General features: G+C 33.7%; 1 protein-coding gene and 1 non-coding gene across 7 annotated transcripts in view; both read right to left on the bottom strand.

Annotated features, from left to right (window-relative positions):
* GRIK2 (glutamate ionotropic receptor kainate type subunit 2) overlaps nucleotides 1–18,436 on the bottom strand; it is a 588,905-nt gene that overhangs the window by 49,722 nt on the left and 520,747 nt on the right. The window lies entirely within an intron of this gene.
* On the bottom strand, nucleotides 2,983–3,089 carry LOC118915062 (U6 spliceosomal RNA). Its single transcript, XR_005025865.2, has one exon. It is a non-coding gene; the product is annotated as a U6 spliceosomal RNA (small nuclear RNA).

Here is an 18,436-nt window from a genome sequence, read left to right as displayed (position 1 = left end):
GTAGTAGGGTCAAAACAAGAATATAAATGTTAATGATGCAAAGTAAAATATGTAGAGCCACAAAGTGAAGGTGGAAGGAAAAAGAGGATTCTAACAGTCTGAAAACCCTGTTTTTTTCCCTGATTCATTCTTCAAATGTAACTTTATTTCAGGACTTTATTACTTCCCACTCACACTCATACCATGAATTCTTAAATCAATCCAGTTTCCTCTAATTCTTCTCCCTTTCATTTACTTTCTATATTGAAATCCTAATCTCTCAGGACTTCAAAATATGACCACATGTGGAAATAGTTGCCCAGACACTGCAGACCAGTATCTCTCATGAATATATGTATACAAAAGTCCTTCAGAACATTTTAGCATACAGAATCTAATAATACATTATATTATATTAAATATATTATATTATATTTATTATATTATATTATAATATTATGGTATGTTATGTTATGTTATGTTATGTTATGTTATGTTATGTTATGTTATGTTATGTTATGTTACATTACATTATATTATAATCTTATAAAGACCATGTTGGGTTTATCCCAAGAATGGAAGTTTGCTTTTACCGTATGTATATCTCACCAGATGCAAAATTGTCATTCAGGGAAATCCAATTGCCAATTCTGATTATAAAAAGAAAACTTCAGTAAACTAGCAAAGAGGGGGCAAATCCTCAACCTGATAAAGGGCTTCTACAGATCCCTGAAGCCAATACCATACTTGATGGAATACTGAATGCTGCCCCTAAGTTCAGGAACAAGAAAGAGATGTCTGCCTTCATTACTCCTGCTGAACATTTTAGTGGAGATTTCAGCCAATGAAGGAAGGCACAAAAAATTACACTCTTCTGGATTGGAGAGGATGGAATAAAACTGTATGTACAGACCGTTTGATTATCTATGTAGAGAATTCTATGAACTCTACAAAAAATATACGCAAACTAGTAAGTGAGTTGAGTAAATGTCTCAGGATACAGGAACACTCTAAAGTAGTAATTTATGTTTCTATATGCTAACAATGCAACATAGATATTTTTAAAAACATCATTTAAAAGAGTATCAAAATTATGAAGCACTTAAGGATCATTTTGACAAAATTTATGTAAGATCTAGATATCAGAACTAAAAACCATTGCTGAGAGAAATTAAACAAAACATTAATAAATGGAGAAATATACTGCATTGATCATAAGTCTCAATTTTTAAGACATCAATTCCCTCCTCCCACCAACCGAATGATTTATAGATTCAATGCAATCCCAATAAAATTTTCAGTTGGTATTTTTGTAGAATTTGACATGCTGGTTCTAAAATTCATATAGAAATGTGAGGACGTAGAAGAGTCAAAAGTTTTAAGAAAGAACAAAGTCAGAGACTATTCCACGTGACATCAAGACTTATTATAAACCTACAGTGATCAGAGATTTGGCATAAACAAATAAATAGAACAGACTGGAGAGTACAGAAAAAGATGTAATATACACACACAATTGATTTTTAGACTAGGTGCAAAAGAGATTTAGAAAAGAATAGTGTTTTTCAATAAATGGTCATGAAATAACTGAATATTCATAGGCAAAATTGAATTTTTAAAAAACCATTGTTCCCTGTCTTACACAACACAATCCAAAAAAAAACAAACAAAAAACAAGATAATTCACTAAAAGTAAGCACTTCTCCTTTGAGCACCACTTTTAAGAAGATTAAAAAGATTAAAAAGACAAATCATGGAGTAGGAGAAAACATGTATTGATCTCACAATAATTATGCAGAATAAAAGAAGAGTAAGAGCACATATTCTCCATTACATTTATATACAATTCTAGAAAAATGCAAATTAATCTGTATCAAAAGAAAATGAATCAGTAGTTGCCTGGAGTTAGGAATGATCTAGAGGAGAAGTTGAGAGAACAGAATGCCAAGGGGTATAAGAAAGCTTTTGGGGTAATAAATAGGTAAGTTCACTGTCGATAGTGGTATTGCCTCACGGGTGTATTTGTATGTTGAAAATAACCAGTTTACAGGCTAAACGTGTCGTTTGTTGTATGCTGATTTTAGCTCAACAGAGCAGACTTTTTTTAGTTTTTCAGTAAACTTTCTATGGTACATTAGTTAAAAATAAGCTGGGGAAATATACAAGAACAACGAAATGTAATTAATACTTCAGGAACAGAATAGATGACACAGAGATAATAAAAGACAGATGATGATTATGATGGATACATATAGATTAGTGACAGATGATAGATATAGAGACAAACAGATAAGTTGATACATGGTATCAGTGGCACCACAAATCCGTCAGGAAAGACTGTATGAAGATGACTATTGAAGAACAGTTTGTGAGAGCAGGAAGTTGAAGATGATGGAGCTTCTATACTAGCAGAATGGCAGTATGTAATGGACACATACTATGTAAACTTTTGTAGAAATAGAAACAATTACTTAATAATCATGCTGAGTGAAAAAAAGGATAAATGGAAATTTAAAATATACATTTAAAAAAATCATATATTCTTTAAGGATATACCCACAAAGGTAAGCTTTTTACACATTAGAAGGTCTTCTTTATGGGAAGAATGAAAAGGAAAGGGGTCTTGAGGCTTCATGGGGCTGAGAGGGTAACAAAATAAAATTTTAAAAAATACTTTTGAAATATTAACATAACTAGGGCCTTGCAAAGGCTAATAATAGTGTAACTGAGGATAGAGATTAGTGGAACTAACCATGCATCTTAAAAAGAGAAACAAAAACAAACTGAACTATTTCTTACCCCAGTTGTTCAGTGTAGCTTTCCTTTAGAATTTTTGCTTTTTACATAAATAAAAGAATGGAATTCCTAATGATGTTAGCAAGTTATAAACAAATCTATAACATAGCATGGAAAAGAGCACAATTGACCATGCTTAGTATTCTTTAATGGAGCTCAAATATAAGCAAACAGAAATATATCTAAAAGTCATGTTCTTTGGTTTTTTTAAATGTGGAACGCTTCACGAATTTGCATGTCATCCTTGTGCAGGGGCCATGCTTATCTTCTCTGTATTGTTCCAATTTTAGTATATGTGCTGCCAAAGCGAGCACTAAAAGTGATGATTTTAACAGTTAAATCCAAGGCTTAAAATAATTCAAGATACATGAGACACTGAGAAATTCTACCACTGGAAACACACATCAAATAGTCCAATGGTGGAGGAAACGGAGTTTCTAAGTAGTGTTTCAATGTAACAAATCCATGGCCAAGCCTTGGTGAGGAAGTGTAAGGGACACAGATCTGGAGGGAGCAGATCCCAGCAGCCATAAGAACACTAAGGCCAACTAAAAAATCTCTGTCCCCTGTGTCTACTGAAGCAAGGGCATTGTGATGAGAGCAGAAGCAGATGCAAATTGCCGTGCCTGATATTCAGCAATGATAACCTCTTTCTTGTTACCGGTGAGGCTCCATTGTATATTGGCAATTACAAAAAATAACACTGTCAAGTTAACACTCGAAAGAAATAAAAATAGCTGTGTGCATATCCTGCACATGAAAGTTGCCCTGGGGAAAGATTTTAGTGGAAACAGCAATTTTGGCTATATACAAAAAGTTAATAATCGGACCATAATTACCAAATACAGCAAGAGAAAAACCTGACGGTAGCATGGGTGAAAGACTATTTGTCACCATTTGAAAGAATCTCTGCCTCACCCACTTCATTGTCCAGTTTTTTTTCCCTCAAATTATAATGACCTTTCTTGGTAAAAAAATACAACGAATTAATAATCAGGGAATAAGACCGAATATAAGATACTTGTTACCAAACTGTTCACTACCTCTATTACGCTGGAGTTTGGACTTCAGCACAGTGAAATATTTAGAATAATTTTAGCAACACAAGTAATTAAATATTATTATGGTATTATATATAGTAGAATCTCCAATAATAATTGGAGGAATGAAAACTGAAAAAAAATTAATTCTAACAGCTCACTGTAAATTTTCAGTCCAATTATATTCAGTGATGTTACAAGGACCCTATAGTTCATATGTTTTCCTTGAATATATCTCCACTTTTGAATACTACAAACGTACCTAAATAGATGTATAAATTTTAAGCCAAAATAGTCATCTGGGATGAAATAAAAAGAATAATCATATTAGTGTCTTGTTTTAAACCTAGACTTATTTAAATTGTTTTGTGAATAGACATGCCCAGAAATTTTTCATTTCTTTCTATAATAAGATTGTCAGAAGCAATTTTCTCTAGGTTCTTGCAAGGGTTATGTGCCCTTCACACACACACACACACACACACACACACACTCCTTTCAATTCTCACTTATATTCACTATATACACACCCTGGGCTTGATAATGTGAACAAATCTCAACATCTGTCAAATCTCTTCACATTTGGAAACAGACTTTAAATGACCGGTTTTGCAAAGATATTGAGGAACATTAGAGCAGTCTGCCATTTGCTGTAGAAAATAATAATGATGACTTACTAAACAAAATTGATTTTTGAAGTGGGACAAAAGAGCCAAGATTATTAATATTGAGAGCTCATTTCTGAAAAGAAATATATGAACTACAAAAAAAAATAAGGATCTTTCAAAATACATTCAGTTTTCACACCACCAGTTTTAAAGCTATTAGGTCAAAGAAAACTGAAAAAATGTTAGTTGGGTAGTTATTAGTTTATATCGAGACCACAGCCTAATACCCATTTTGACTTCTGTTCTCCTCATCAGACTTGTATTCTGATTAATTTTGAAAGAGCATCTCTCATGTCACTCAATCTGACTCAATTGTTACAAAGTAAGTGACTCAATTTCCCCATCCTGTCTGCTGGCTGGCTGGCTTGTCAAACTTGACTATTTTGGATCTACATGGGCCCATTTTCATATATGGTAACATCTTAAAATTGTTTAGACAGCATTAAGAGGTACTCATGAATAATTCAGCAGTTTTCAAATATTGGATAAAATAATAAGGGTCTATGTCAGAAGTTGTAAATATTAATATGATGAGTTTTCTATTCTATGAGTCTTCTAAAGAAGAAGATTATTACATCATTAATGGTCAGAAGCTAGTAAGATCTAATCAACATTGACATCAAAATAACATTTTTGGTACAGTCTGTTTCTGATTGTCTTCTTATTTCTCACTTTGAGCTGTAATGGTGTCTTTATATTTTATAATTTATTCATACTATTGAGAGTGAAAGAGAGCACAATTAATGATCAATTCAGGACACCAGGTGTTAACTGAGACCGTCCTGGAAAAACTGGGGCATATGTTCATCCTACCTCTACTGGAAGCAGATGCAGGATTCCCGGTCAGGAGTCCTGGATTCTGTTAGTAGCTTATCGTTCCCTAGGGGAGAAATCTTTGGCAAGTCTCTTTATCACAAAGCTTCCTCTCTATGAATTAGAATGTTTATTCTTACTGTGTCTGAGTTCCACTCAGACTCAAGAATACTGTGAGGATTTAATATATATCGAGTCCTTTCTGTGTTCAAAAAATTGATATATTATTTCATTTTTACCATAATTCTGTGTAATTCTGGAACAAGAGAAAAAGGAATCTTCCAGTATCACAGACATACTCAGAGACATTGTGAAGTTGGTTCCGGACCATAGTAATAAAGTGGATAAAGCAAGCCAAATGAATTTTTTGGTTTCCCAGTTCATATAAAAGTCATGTTTGCACTATATTCTATATAGTCTATTAAGTGTGCTATGGTATTATGTCTAAAAGTACATATTTTAATTTAAAAATACCTTATTGCTAAAGAAGGCTCAGCATCATGTGAGCTGTCAGCAAGTCATACTCTTTCTGCTGGTGGAAGGTCCTACCTTGATGTTGATGCTGCAGCCGATCAGGGTGATGTTCTCTGAAGGTTGCAGAGGCTGTGCCAGTTTCTTAAGCAAGATAACAATGAAGTTTGCTGCATCGACTGACTCCTACGGCCATGAACAATTTCTCGGCAGCATGCAGTGCTGTTTGCTAGCATTTTACCCACAGCAGTACTTTTTGCAAAATTGGAGTCAATCCTTTCAAATCCTGCTGCTGTTTCATCAACAAAGTTTATGTAATACTCTAAATCCTTCCCTGTCATTTCAACAGTCTTCACAGCATCGCCACCAGGAGTAGATTCCATGTCAAGAAACCACTCTTTGCTCATCCATCAGAAGCAGCTCTTCACGCCCCTAAGTTTTATCATGGGATGGCAGTAATTCGGTCACAGCTTCAGGCTCCATTTCTAATTCTAGTTCTCTTGCTCTTTCCCCACATTCTGCAGTTGCTTCCTCCACCTGGAGACCTGAGCCCCTCAAAGTCGTTCATGAGGATTGGAATCAACTTCCAAACACCAGTTAATGCTGATATTTTGACCTGCTCTCGTGAATCGTGAATGTTCTCAATGACACCTAGAACGGTAAATTCTTCCCATGAGGTTTTGAGTTTACTTAACCCAGGGAGGAATCACTATCTGTGGCAGCTACAGCCTTACAAAATGCAATATCTTAAATAAGACTTGAAAGTCAAAATCACTCCTTGATCCACTGGCTGCAGCATGGACACTTGTTTTTAAATGTAGTTTCGTGAATTTAGAGAAATGTGAACGATTTGATGGAGCTGATGGGATCAGGGGGAGAACTTCATTACCTGTCTTCTCAGCATTTGTCGAAAAGGGATTGAGCAAGCGCAGAAGAAACAATTCACAGAAATATTTAAAAGCCTTATAAATATGAAGAGTGCCTATATTAATTATGGAAAATATCTTACAAATACATCTTTAAAATTATATGTGCACACATATATGCATCATCTGCGACATCAAGCAATCTCTAAATTATGTGTGCTGAATAAAACCGGCACCCATTTGAAATCCTTTTTTAAAAGAAGCCAAAGTAGTGAAATTCTTTCAATAGAAGCAACTTTTATAATTTCATTTAACCTTTAGAATATTCCATGTACTCTCCTACTGATAAAAAAATGACAAAACTTTAGTTTGTCTGGGTAGTTCAAACTTGAGGGCCTCTCTTAAAAAGCTCTGCTGAGAAGTCATTAAAACATGCCCACTGTGCTTCTGCAAACGGAATCTGATTCCATGACCTTTATATCTCACTTTTGAAATTTCAATCTGTCTGAAATCACTAGCTTCGTTTTTCTTTTTGCCTTTACCAAAACCTTCTCTGTTGACCTCAGCTGCTTTGACCCTCACCCACATCCAGTGTGATTAATACCAAAGCAGAGTTGCATTAAGCATTTGCTTTGATGGGCTCATTATCTTTCTTCTCTGTATTTTTCTTTGAGTCCTTTTTGATATGTATGAATTCATTGGAAACTGACAAGAGGCTTATGGTGATCTTGTGCTCTCCTAAGTAGGCTTCTATCTTCACCATTTCAAATGCTACAGCAATATTAGAATGCATCACCCTTTCTACTTGGAGGACAGAGAGCAATCTATTTATTCGAAAAAATGAAATAATAGGGAAGAGACTAATCTGAGATCATGTAACTGTGTCTTTCCTTGGGAACAACATCCTGTCGGTGGAAAAGCTGTTTACAGCTGATTTCTGCAACTAACTAGTCTGCTCCTTTATATTTCTCTCTGAATTAACATTAATATTAACACTATAGACTATAAGAAACCTTGCATCAAATATAAAACATTTTCCAGTTATTGCAAGTAAAGGACTATTCTAATCACTAATCCAACACTAAATGAGTTAACTGGAAAAAAATTCTACCCTATCTAGAAATTCAAAAGCAGCATAATTTCTATTAATGAATGTAAAATTATAAACATATATGTATGTATATTTATATACATACATGTGTTTATTTATGTATACATATATACTTATACTCATATATTTATACATTTATGTAGTACATATACATATGTATTATTAGTTATTTATATCTATTTGTCATTTTTCAGGTATATATGTATTTATACATACATATATACTTATATTCATACATTTATACATTTATGTAGTACACATACATACAGATTTATATGCATACATATACATCTTTTTTATCACATACATGGCATGCAGCACATACATAAATATTCCCAGAGTATTACATTATAATGTTGAATAACTAAACTAGTTCAACTCTGTCATATATGATATAACTTGGCATTGTTTTCTCCCTAAGTGCATATTGATACTGTTATTAGGAAGCAAGAGGAGAATGTAGAACCTTTTAAGTAAGTTATAAATCAAATTTTCAGACACTTGTATATTACTACCAACAACAAGACAGACATACAATATTTCCAAGTAGCAAGTTGTAGGGATATATGGTAAATAAGATACTGGGTTTGGGTGAGGTTTATAACAGCTTCACACTACTTGGTTGCTTATGGGGCAAGTTACTAAACATCTCCAAGCTTCAGTTTCCTCATATATGAAATGGGAATGAATAAAAACTAAGCCATTTTATGTATAAGCCATTTAGCAAGGGAAAGATTCAAAAAAGAGTGCTATTAATAATCATTGTTTAGTTGAGACTCATCATTAGTGGCTAGGAGTGGCTCCACAAGAGGAAAAGGCCAGTCAACAATTGTGGTATTTGATAATATTATTCTAGTTTACATCAGTAAGGGGAGTTTGTGAAATATTAGTCTGCACTTTAACATCGGTATCTTATAGGATCTTCCAATGAAACATTTTATTGTACACAAGAAGTTACTTATTTGTATTTATCATTAGTATGTACATTTAGCATTAAAAGGGAAGAACACTAGGATTTTAAAACTCTCCATTTTATGGTATTTTTCCCTAAGGTAAACCTAGAAAAGAATTCAGAAATGTATGACAATGAAACATGTGTTCCCACAATGATTATTAGTTATTTATATCTATCTGTCATTTTTCAGTATTCATGGGCTTAACTTAGGTCTGAAGAAGAGAAATGACATTATTTCTAAAATAAGACACTAAGACACCACTTGACAAATTGGAGTAGACTTAAAAGTCCTCTATTTTACTGCTCTTCACTCAAATTAGAGCAAGACTTTTGAAGGAATTTCTCTTCATGAAGCTTTTCAAATGATACTCTTACATTTTCATGCCCTGCTCTGTCCAATTTTCCATTTCCTTCCTCACAGATACGCAGACTGCAAAGTGTGTTTAGAAGCATTTGTTGTCATTACAAATGATCAAACTCATGGATTATTTTCAGATAACAGGAAGTATTAAGTAGGAATATGATTTAAAAAATTAACAGATACAGTACATAGCAGCTTGGACTGGTGGCTGGGAACTAAGGCCTGAGTTCAAATCTTGACTCCGGCACTTTACGGCTTTGGCAGGTCCTTAGGGTCTATAGATTTTAATTTCCTTACCTTTATGTGTGAATTAATAGGAACGCCCAGATAATAGCTTGGTTTTAAGGATAACATGCCACAAACGCATAAAAAGTGCCTAAAATGGTGTCTGGTGTATACTTATATGTAACACTCACTGAATAAAAGCTTGCCTTGTTATTAGAGTGACAGAAATAAACAATTTCTCCAAATAAGAGGGAATTCACATGTTGGTGATCCTATATAACTAGAAATATTGCAATTACCTAATGTATTATCCACACTGAAATGAAAGGTAATAATTTCCTGTTAGATCTCTATCTATTACAATTATAGAGAAGAACCAATATCTATGTATTTAGGTGATTGCCTTATTTCTTTGAATCTATCCCACATTTCCTCTACTGACTCAAGAAGATTCATGAAGCATGATCTTGAGATTGTATGAAATCCTTCTGTCTGCTGTAATCGTATTTTAAATATCTGCTTTTAGAAACTAATATGAAATGTCCAAAAGTAGCAAAAAACACTTTTTAAAAAACTTCATGGTTTTCACTAAGGAAAAAAGGAAACTAACATGTATTGTGTATCAATGCGGAGGCTGGCCCTCTGTTAAGTGCATTTTATAACTGCCACATAATAAGAATACTGCCCAGTAGAATCTCTTGGTCCCATGATGGATTGAGGAAACCGAGGTCTTGGTGAAGCAATTTTTCAAGGTAGCACAAATGAAAAATAAAAGCTTGTGAGTTCTTATAAAATAAAAAAGTTATTTACTGTAGGGAATGGAATTTTCTTATTTGGACAAAACCATTGCTAATCCTAAATTTATTAGCTAACTAAATTTTCCAACTCACAGTTCATTTGCTTTCTTCTCCCAAAAGAGTGAATTAGAAGATATGATATCAAATAAAAATGCCCTGAGTGATATGCCAAGTTAAGAATCTAGTATTCTAGCCAAGAATGCACATCTCAATCTATAATGTAGATAACACACTGAAAGACTCTAAATTAATAAAGATCTTTGATAAAGAATCTGAAAACATCAAAACTGTTCTGAAGTATATTAATGTATCAAAGCTTTGAGGTGTGGAACAGAAATAGACCATTTACAAAGATATCCACAAATAATTAACAAGCTCTTTCAAATTCTTTTATAAGAATGTATATATTCAATATACTTTGGCTTTGAAATTGGGGATGAAAATAAATGTATGATATTTATGCAGTCCAGTTTCTTATTTTATTAACACCTAACACCCAAATTATGAATTTATACATGTAAATTAAATTTCTCTTCAGATAATCAGCAATGTATTAGCATAGGTTTTAATTAAAATTTAAGATCAATTTTTTTCAAAACAATTGTTTAGACCCATAACATGCATTAGCCATATATTCTAGGTACCTATAAGAATTAAGTCTAATAACGTGAGGCGGACACTTTTACCATCCCCTTTGGTAGATACGTCACAGGGCATTTAGTAGCTTGTCTAAAGTCCAAGAGCTAGTATGCGGAGGAATGGGATTCAAATTTAGGCCATGCAGCCTGAGAACTTGTATTCTTTGTTATTACATTGTTTTGCAGTCTCTTTTGCAATCTGCAGTCAAATCATCCCCCCAAAGACTATCTAATATAAACTTTTATAATATTGTAAGTATTTCACTGGTGAAAAACACATACTACAGATTCAAATATTAGAATACTTATTAGAGAAATTATCTCAGAATCCAGCTTTTAGTCACACAGGAAAACCCCTAAAATACAATGGTGTAAGGCAATGTACAAGGTCATTATGATTAAGTTTTATGAATCAATCACAAAACATAAACACCCACACATATACATTTACACAGACCTAACCCTGGCATAAACCCTGCACATATCAGTTCCCACAGTCCTGAGTTATTTGAAGCAGTAGATGAAGAAGAAAGACGGCAGTTTCATGATCTGATAAAACAAATAGTAAAGATATGCTCTTTAAACAGTTTCCAAGGTAACTGGTTATGGACTCAGAATCTATAAATAGGGATGTAAGAGGATTTTAAGCCCAATAAAAAAAGAAATTAATGGTACCCTTTCATAAAAATGAATGCAAATCAAATGAGAGATTAAGCCTATAGAAAACAAAAAGCAAGTTAAAATGTATTTATGTTGATTATATATGCATATTATATATTTCACAAATTCATACTAATTGGAATTTAGAGAAATAAAGATACTATAATATAAGACTATAAGTATAATTTGATCAATATAAACATATTCCTATAATTTATATCACTATTATAATTACTTATATATTTATTAATATTTATAATTAACATATAATAATATATCATAATCAATACAACTAATTAGTTGTAATACAGGAAACCAATGGTGTTTAACAGGAATTCACTAATGGGGCAGCATATATTTAATTAAACCTATGTTTTATATAAAGTATCATATACCTAATAGGAATTAATGAGCAGTTATATTTTCATTACATTTATATGCAATATAAACTTACTATTAAAAATGGTCAAAGAACCATCTGTATCAAGCTTAAAAATTTAGACATGATAGAAATCACTAATGCAAAATTATGTACTTACTTATGAGATTAGTAAAGGATTACCACCTATATTTTTGTATTCATTCTATTTGTATAAAATTAGGAGTTCATTTGCTATGACTCTAATGTAGCCATCTTTGTCTTCACTAAAGTCTTATACATATAAAAATGTTCAAAATAATCAGTAAGAAGTAACAATATACCTTTCATGTAGTGATATGCAGGCTATAGTTCTGAAGCCTAGAATGACTCAGTTTTTTTTCATACATGTAAGATTTTTTTTGGACAGATTTCACACATTCAACCAATGAGTGCTAGACACTGTTTCAGGCATGAGCTATATAATGCAATGATTCTTTGCTAACGGTCTGGGGCAATAATATAATCAGGTCCAGACATAATATTCTTCCACAGCCCCACCAGGTCACACAGGGAAGTGAGGTACTAATGTGTTAAAACAAGATGGAAAATATGGGCATCTACGCTCAAGCATGCCTAATAAAATATGCAAATAAACCTCTGAATCTTTCACCAAGACATCACTTAAAATGCTTTTATCTCCTATGACTATCAGGACTGGTGCAATGACAAGACAAAGCTGTCAAAGTTGAAGTATGCAGAACAAAATATGACAACTGACTAATGTGTGGGTAGTTGAGGTTAAGGAGTCAAACCACACCAACACATTCACCCATCGCTAAGGCACTCTTCTCTTTTTGGGTATGAGGCATCACTTTCTCACATACACTAAAATATAATGAATGTAAAATTAAAAGAATAATTTAAGGATACATTTCTGTTATTGTGATCTGAATTCTGTATTTTTTGTCACTTGAAGAAAAAAAAATGTTTTCATATTTGGAATATATAAATTGGGGCCCACCATAATAAAATCATCATATTTATGAGTGCTCTGAAAAAGAATCGAATAGCATTTAAATCATATCAAAAGTGCATTTAATTCAATTTAATTGATATTTTGAAAGAGACTGAAATCCAGACATCGAGATAAAAGTGCATAAATTTATATTCAAATGCAGTTCCTCATAGTATAAAATGCATATGGCATGAACTTTGTAAGAGAGACACGTTTTCTCAATATCATGAATATAGAATATGCAGTGGGCTTTATATCATATCTTCTCTCTTTTTTGACAGAAATGATATGATGTAATTACATCAGGGCAAAATGTTACAAATGCCACAGTTTTATATAAATTAAGTCCCAAGCCTGTGTGAACCTTACCATTGCCTTTCCTTCATTCTCCAGTCTCTCTATTGCATTACTACTTCTTTTTCCCCCTTCCCTTCCACACTCTTCTACTACAAGGCATGCTCTCTGCACTGAATCTTAGAACTATTTCAAGGCCATCCTGGGCTATTACTTCACAGTTTGTACCACACAGCAATTAACGTTTGGCTTCTTTTATTAAGGATTAAGAATATTATGAATATTTATAGTCCTGGAGTTCATCCGATAGTGATGAGCCTCATTTACTGGCCACCTCTCCTTCACTAAGCATAGCTAACATTCGGAATAAGGTCCCAAACATGCGAGATGTATCCAAAGTCAAACTATCTCCAAAACCCATGGAAGACTTCATGTTCTGTGCTCAGAGAGGATGGAAAACACCAGCATGTCACAGAGAGATGTAGAACTACTTCTCTGGGCTACTAGAAAGAGGACTATCATTTTACTAGACCTGAAATATTAGAAGCATGATGGATTCTCAGACAAATGTCCTACTTACAATAAATGGACAAAAGATCTTCTAGCAATGTAACAATGCATAATCTAGAATACATCACAGAAGCACCCCTTGAGGACAAAACATGGTTTATAAAGGTGTTTTCTTTGACCCACAAAATTTTTCCATTGCATTTTGCTTTACAGGATGTATAGAGTCTTAAACTCACTTCGCTCTTACCAGTGTTGATTGCCCAGGCTGGTACAATTGACTTCACTTGCTTATTGTCTGGCCATTCGCTGAGTTTAGGGACCTTGAATGCAGAGCAATACATTTCCCACTGTACTCTATGGAATTCTTGGATTTAATAGAAAAGTCCCTAGAATTTCAGGAAAAGGAGGCATAGTGTGGAGAAGGTAGGGACCATAAGCCATTGAAAAGCTCAATTTCCATACATTTTATGTATTGGATATCTACACACTACTTTATTTGAAAAGTACTTTGCTTCTTTAAAGAAAAATGGATGCTTTAAAACTACTGACAAATTATCATTTAAAATTGAACACGAGCCAAAGCTGTGTGTTCCCAGTTCTGTTCTTTCCCCACTATATAAACACCTATAAAATCCTTAACAAATTTAAACAAATATTTTGAAAACTTTTTAGTAATTTTATGCTTTTGACACTTGAATATTGCATCTCAAATTATGAAGGGTTACTTTCATGTTGCTGTACTTTTAGAACATACAAGAGTCTTTTGGAAAGCGTGGCTTTGTTCTGCCTGGGCTTTATTCTGTGAAAATGTTTAATTTGCTTTTATTTTTTCTCAGAATAAGTGACCAAAGCTACCTGGGCTTTGGCAGAATCACTATGCAGTCTTTAACTCTCCCTGCCCAGTCCTCCGCCCTTCCCTGCATTCTGCTCACACCCTCCTGTAGAAAGGCCTGAATTGCTGTCTGAAGGCATTCCTTGCCCTCTCCTGCTCGCCCCCCCCTTCTCTTTCATGCCTCACCGACATTCCAGACAAATCTTGGCACCTCTAATTCCTTCCTGGTCTTTCCCAGAGGACTCAGATCCACCCACATGGTATGTGCGCTAATAAATAGGTATAAACTACATTCTACTTACACCCTCTCTTGTAAAAATTCCCTCTCCAATTTAATTCCCATCATATGGCTGTATAACCTCTGTCACCTCACTACTGTCACTATGTAATGCCTGGTCACTCTGTCACTCATTTAAGACATTAACAACGGTGCCACAGTGCTTATTCCTATTCTTTATATGATACAGGCAATTCTATGTCCATATTGACAACTGGTTAAAAGCCTAACATCTGTGTCTTCTCAAAAATCGCCTCTACTCTTCCACAGCACCTGCCCTCCTTTAGTATGCCATCCCCCTGCACAACGCTCCCCTCTCATCTCTCTGGCTTATTGCTGTTTCTGTCACAGCACTTTATTTGGGGAGGTATTGCCTGTCCACCAGCCTTTTTCCGCCCTTGCAGCTTCTCCATGTGTTGATATCACTTATTCCAAATTCATTCAGATTCCACAGACCTTTTCAAACCACTTTTTCATAAAGAGGAGCCAAGCTCCTATACTTCATAATGCTTTCATCATACTCACCTAAAATCCCTGCATAAATCCAACCCTTTAGTCCAAGACTATACTTAGGCTTCATCATTCCACCGGGGAAAAAAATATCACAGAACAGAATATAGATTCTTCAAGGTCAGCAATCTCCACAGTGTCAAATTGCCTTATAATTTTACTGTTCCTCAATCAGTTCTCTAATTCTTTGCAGTTAATTTTTAAAACATTTTCCATTTTCTTGAATTCTCTTGTCTTTCTACTTCCCCCTCACCTTGGCTGACCTCTTTTTCCTTCCTCTCCTTCTACTTCATTGAGAGACCCCTCTATCCCTACCGGTAGATTGTGGCATTTCAAGACTTCTCAGAGCTTTTGTTATGTTAACATGGTGACTTAGGGTACTGAGCTGTGATGTACAATGCAACATTTCTTATACATATTTTATCACCATAAAGCTTTTGGGTCATACTCTATCCTAAAGAACACTGTTCCAAAGATTTGCCTTAGGTAACACTGATGATTTAGAAGTCCCTCAGATAATTTTATATACACCAATATTATCACATTCCTGATCCTTTAAAATTATTTAATACAAACAACCTTATAATAAATTTTTGGAAATGATTCTTTATGCCATTGAAGTGACTATATTCTGTACTATAGTTTTCAAACATTGACAATTATCTCAATATTACTCCTTGCATTGTCCTTTGGCATTTTTTTGGGTCAAAATGAATTATTGAGGCCATTATTGTTATTCTCATGGATCTCTTAAAAATAACAAGTGACAACTTGCAGGAAAATGCAAGTGAAATCAGAAGTATGTCTTTGAGAAATAAAATAAATGTAAATACAGGCTACAAAATAAATCTTTTGGAAGTTACAAAAATCTAAAGTGTTTACCATGGAATTAAAAAGATTGCATTTGCTATAAATACCTATAAGTATTCATGTTATAAAGAAAAGTATTGTATCACCCTGTAAATGTATACTGTGGAATATTAGTACAATGGCAATTTGCCATCCACAATCATATGCTTTAAAAATAAATCCATGATCAAACTCATCTCTTAACAGTTAGAAGTTATATATAGTTACTTTTTTCTTTGAAATAATATTGCTATTTCACATCTGCCATTTGATTTTAGGTTAAGGAAATATATTTTTGCTTTAATTCTTTCATTAAATTACCTTATTTATTATACTTTCAAACAATCATTTACATTTAATTAAATATCACTTAAAATTTGTCCTATCATGAGTCTTTAAATTTTAAAATACTATTCTGCACTGAGTTTCCATTACAACTATTTTTAGATACAACCAATGAGACCAAAAAACATAAACAATATGTAAATTTCTATTAGAAATGCATCTCTCACAAGAACAAGGTGAAGGTTTACAGTGCTCTTAATAAAGGGTGCTTCTTTAAAATCATTGATTCTATTTGACTTTTTTGTTTTTTGACCCATAGTGGTATTTTTATTTTTTACCTCAGAGAACAAACATTTGTGATGGGTAGAAAAAGAACCAAAGATTACCAAGTAGTTACATACTAGGTACTTTTTTTAGCTTTATAAAAGTTTTTAGCAAGTGTTGCTATCATCTTATTTTCTGTATTTCTTAAAAACAAACAATCAGAAGTTGAATACCAATGCTTTAAAATATTATACGCCCATGAAAGTGAACTCTCACATATGCTGTAAGTTGGCCTGTGTTGTCTTTACTTCTGTTTGCTGATTGATCTTCAATAATTTCTGCAGATATTCCTCATCCACAGATTATATGCAGAAGTAAAAGCTGACCAGCAACTTTATGAAAATACTGTGAATCATAACAAAGGAGGTCCATTCCTAACTGAAGCTCCCATCAACACATTCCTCATGAGCAAACTGCACAAAAACATCGTTTCCTGATGGGAGCCAACACTTTAACTCTCTCTCCATCACTTGGTGCCTGCCTCAATAACTGTCTTGCAAATTCTCCTGTGGTTGGCATCCAATTCCCAGAACTCTCTGTACCCTATTAGAATACCATTTTTATCTACAAAGACAACCAAGCTGGCACCATGAAAGGTCTTTGTTATGACTTCCTCAACTCTGTTCCATCTTCCTGGAACTCTATTCCAGTGAGTACCCCAGTTTTGCTTCTGTGAGTTTTTCATCTACACTTTTCAAAAGACTAGTTTTCTTTTTAACTATTACTTCTTTAAGTATTAAGTTTGAGAAGTGCAGGTGCAAAAGGGAAGTAAGAAATAACAGACATAAAGCATGCACCTGCAGCATTCTTTTCAGGCAGATACATGTTAGGAAGCATACATATAGAAGTTGAAAAGCCAGAGATATTAAAATGATTGTTTAATATTGTGGACTACTGGATGTGACGTACTAGAACCCTCTGAATTCTATCTGATCTGATTCTATCTGGTAAACTCCCTTGACTGACCTTTGATTGACCAGATTATTAGCAAGCTTGTAGGAGTAGATGTTGTCTTCAAAAAATACAATAGTAATGCAAATATTCTTGTCCATAACAATGCAAATTTATGTTATACATTAGAAGAAAAAAATGGGTTTCTACCCTGTAGAAAAGTTAACCCCAAACATTTCATTTTATTGCCTAAAATCATTTTAACTAGCTTTGTGTCTATTAGCAAATGCATTTCAGCAATCCCAATTGTGTATACCGAAATGTGTGGTTCCTCAAATTCTCCTTTGAATAGTTAATAAGTGAATAAAATACTGCTCATGTGTTCATTTTATGCTCACATGAGACTTGTTTTTTTAACTTTTCAGAAGTTACACTTTAGTAATTTTTGTAGTTCATTTACTAAGATACCCAAGTGGATTCCCTGGAGAGAGCTAAATAAATTGTATTCCTGGAAGAGTGTACCTTTGGGGCTATTTAAGCTAAAGCACACTTTTTCTTGGTTACCAGAGTGAATCCCAAGAATCAATAGAACTTTAACTTTTCTGACTCTCCAATTCTCATTTTCTGTTCTCCTTTAGCTCTACTGTTCTTAAGCCTTGTTTTTGTTTCTAGATCTTGCCAGTGAATTTATCCCCCATTGCTGACAGCAGTGATTTAGGATTTAGACTTCTCTGGCCATGTGGTGATCTCTATAGGATGGAAGATGGAAAGCTCTTCTATATTAGGTGAAAGTTGACTGGGAAACTGGTTGTTATCAGTTCTTTTTATATGTCTCTTTGCTTATGAGTTCAATTAGGAAAACATTTCATGCCCACTGGGAGGGAAAAGACCTATTTCATATCTAGACC

The sequence above is a fragment of the Manis pentadactyla genome, chromosome 12 (genome assembly GCF_030020395.1).
Source record: "Manis pentadactyla isolate mManPen7 chromosome 12, mManPen7.hap1, whole genome shotgun sequence".
NCBI lineage: Eukaryota > Metazoa > Chordata > Mammalia > Pholidota > Manidae > Manis > Manis pentadactyla.
This window is presented reverse-complemented; position numbering and strand designations above follow the sequence as displayed.